This window comes from Octopus bimaculoides, chromosome 23 (assembly GCF_001194135.2).
Source record: "Octopus bimaculoides isolate UCB-OBI-ISO-001 chromosome 23, ASM119413v2, whole genome shotgun sequence".
Taxonomy (NCBI): domain Eukaryota; kingdom Metazoa; phylum Mollusca; class Cephalopoda; order Octopoda; family Octopodidae; genus Octopus; species Octopus bimaculoides.
In genome coordinates, this window is record NC_069003.1 from 31005120 (window position 1) to 31008474 (window position 3355).

Consider the following 3355-nt stretch of genomic DNA (forward strand, 5'->3'; position numbering starts at 1 on the left):
TATATATATATATATATATATATATATATATATGCACACACACACACACATACACACACACACACACACGCACACACATATATGTATAAGCACATTCACAACATACATGCATATAACGATGACAATGGCAACAGCAGCATCAACTACAACAACTATGCTAATACATCAAATAAATGATTAGCAAACAGAATGAATTTGATTTCTGTGTTGGGAATTTATTTTCCTAGATCCCATTAAAAATTGTGTTGTCATTACTGGTTTCCTCTCCTAGATACATATATCCAAATATTATTCCCATAAAGGAAATGATTTGGTTTAATCACTGAAATATCTACAGTAATACAGAGAAAGATTGTCTGATTATTTGTTCAATTGCGAGACTATGTTCTAAAACAATAATCTTAATACAACATGACAATATTCTAAATTTTTAGTCATCATTATTCATATTATTATTATTATTATTATTATTATTATTATTATTGTTATTACTGTCATTGTTTCATTTACACATAAATATATTGTTTAGAATTTATGGACGTTTTGGAATGAGTGAGATTTTATAACCAGCATTCAACTGTATATATGTCTCTGTATGTGTGTGTGTGTATGTATGTATATATATATATATATATATATATATATATATATATATATATATATATATATATATATTTGTGTATGTGTGGGTGTGTGTGTTTGTATGTATTTATATATATACATTAGTGTTTTTATGTTCAGTTATAATAAAAATATTTTTACATTAATCTGATGGGTTACTCTATACTTTTGTGGAAAACAAATTTATTATTCGTAAACATGAATATTATTGACTGTGACTTTGAAGTTTTGGCCGGTTAAGCCATATGTATATATGTGTATGCATGTGTGTGTGTGTGTGTGTGTATTCTTTTGGCTTGGCTTCATGAGTATTTACAGAAGGACATGCTGTAATTCTGACGATTATATTTATACTACTACTACTACTACTACTACTACTATTCTTCTACTTGTTTCAGTCATTTGGCTGTGGCCATACTGGAACACCACCTTTAGTCAAACAAATCGACCCCAGGACTTATTCTTTGTAAGCCTAGTACTTATTCTATCGGTCACATTTTGCAAAACTGCTAAGTTACAGGGACGTAAACACACCAGCATCAGTTGTGAAGCAATGGTGGGAGGGCAAACACAGACACACACATATCTGGCAGGCTTCTTTCAGTTTTCATCTACCAAATCCACTCACAAGGCTTTGGAGGCTATAGTAGAAGACACTTGCCCAAGGTGCCATGTAACAAAATTACTCAGGAAACTTTATTACTCACAACTATTGGTGTGAGCAATAAAGCTTTCCAAGTTTTCCATCTCTATCATTTGTTTCATACTCAATGTACACTGAGGAATTTTTGAGGCAGACCCAGCGACAATTGTGTGTAATTACTGTGGATGACGCCAGGTAGCCATAGGCAATGAATGTGCTTTATTGATGTACTACTAGGAACAAATCCAGCACTTAAATATATATATATATGTGTGTTTGTGTGTGAGTTTAGAGGGATATATCATTCAGACAGATGTCATGGTTGAGTTCCGCTTAATGGTGCTTTGAAGAAATGTCTTTTACTATAGTTCCAGGCTGACCAAAGCCTTGAGAATGGATTTGGTAGATGAAGACTGAAAGAAGCCTATCATATATATATATGCTCCTGTTTACGGCTAACTACATCGATCAGTATTTAATGTCTATGACTTCTATTAGTTATTGGTCACTCTGCAAATTCCTCCAATGGCTAATTCTGAGCTTGCTTCACTGGACTGGCTATTAGTGATAATTATAACAAAATAGAACATGGAGACTTGATCTGTATAAAATTGTAAAATAAGAGCAAATAAATTTAGAGGATGAACAAGTCTCCATGTTTTATATCATTTTAATTATTGCTAATCATCATCTTCACATAACATCTACCTTCCAACAAATTTTCTTAAACAACGTAAATAACTAAATTTCAGGCCATGTGTTAAACAGCAACAATATTATCAATAAAGTATTGCATACCCTAACCACTAAGCCAGGCTTCTTTTAGTTCCATCCACCAAATCCATGCACAAGGCTTTGGTCAGCCTGGTGCTATAGCTGAAGACACTCAATCAAGGTTCCACGCAGAGGGACTGAACCAAGAACCATGTGGTTGGCAAGCAAACTTCTTACCACAAAGCCATGCCCGCACCTACATACAACAAATTTTCTTAAACAATGTAAATAACTAATTTTAGTCCATGTGTGAAACAGTGGCAATATCATCAATAAAATATCACCTAATCATAAATACAAAGAAACTGAGTTAATTTCTCATGAAACTATTTCAGTCCATAGATCTCATCTCTGTCGGAAACATAGTCATTGTGGCTGTGTTCGTTGAATATAGTTGAATAATGGAACCTTTTAGTCGTATAATGCATTTTGTGTCTATTAATAGTGTTATGTCTCTTAGAACCATAATGTATCTGTAACTAGTTTAATTGCATCTATTAATCTGCCATTTAGTTAAATGCATCTTTTTGAGTGGCACACATCAGCTATCAATAATTTAGTATATTTTATTGACGAGGAAAAACAATCAGCAGTATAATGCATGAGTATAATGCATAAAGAAAAATAACTAAAAGATATAAAAAAAATATCACTCAGATACTTGGTCTTCTGTAGGATGGGAGAATGTGTGAAATGCATGCTGGGAGGGTGGAGGGAAGCCATGAAAATGAAAGTAAAATAATTAATAAATTAACAATTACAGGGAGTTCATGCTAATGTGATTTTTTAATTTTTTTTATGTCTCCTTTTTTTCGGGAACAGACTGATGTATTGTTGAACAGTCAATGGTGTTGGAGAGCATAAAGGTTAAAATTATAGTTAAAAACATATTTAGCTGACATGGAGAACTGGAAACTATCTGAGTATTGGAAAAGGGTTACATAGGACAACAGGTCTTGAGGTCTGAAGATATGCCATAAAGTTAAACCTTTTATGGACAGGAAACCCAGGGTAACCCCCAAAAACTGGCCTTCACCAGGAATATATATATAGTTGAAATTTACAAAAAACAAAACAAAAGAAGAAGACAGGTGCGTAAACAACAAACAGATGTATTAGTTTAACACTCAGGAAGTGAGAAAGTCTTTAATGTTTCAAGCCTATGCTCTTCAACAGAAAGGAACACAGAAATAAACAGGGAGAAAAAATAAAACCGGTTTAGTGGCTAGCATCTGTATGTCTGTATATATATATATATATATACAGACATACATATATGCATGTATATATATATATACAGACATACATATATGTATG

The 3355-nt window shown here is 32.6% G+C and overlaps 1 protein-coding gene across 4 annotated transcripts in view; it reads right to left on the minus strand.

Moving 5' to 3' along the window:
- LOC106870412 (otoferlin) overlaps positions 1-3355 on the minus strand; it is a 360495-nt gene that overhangs the window by 356512 nt on the left and 628 nt on the right. The window lies entirely within an intron of this gene.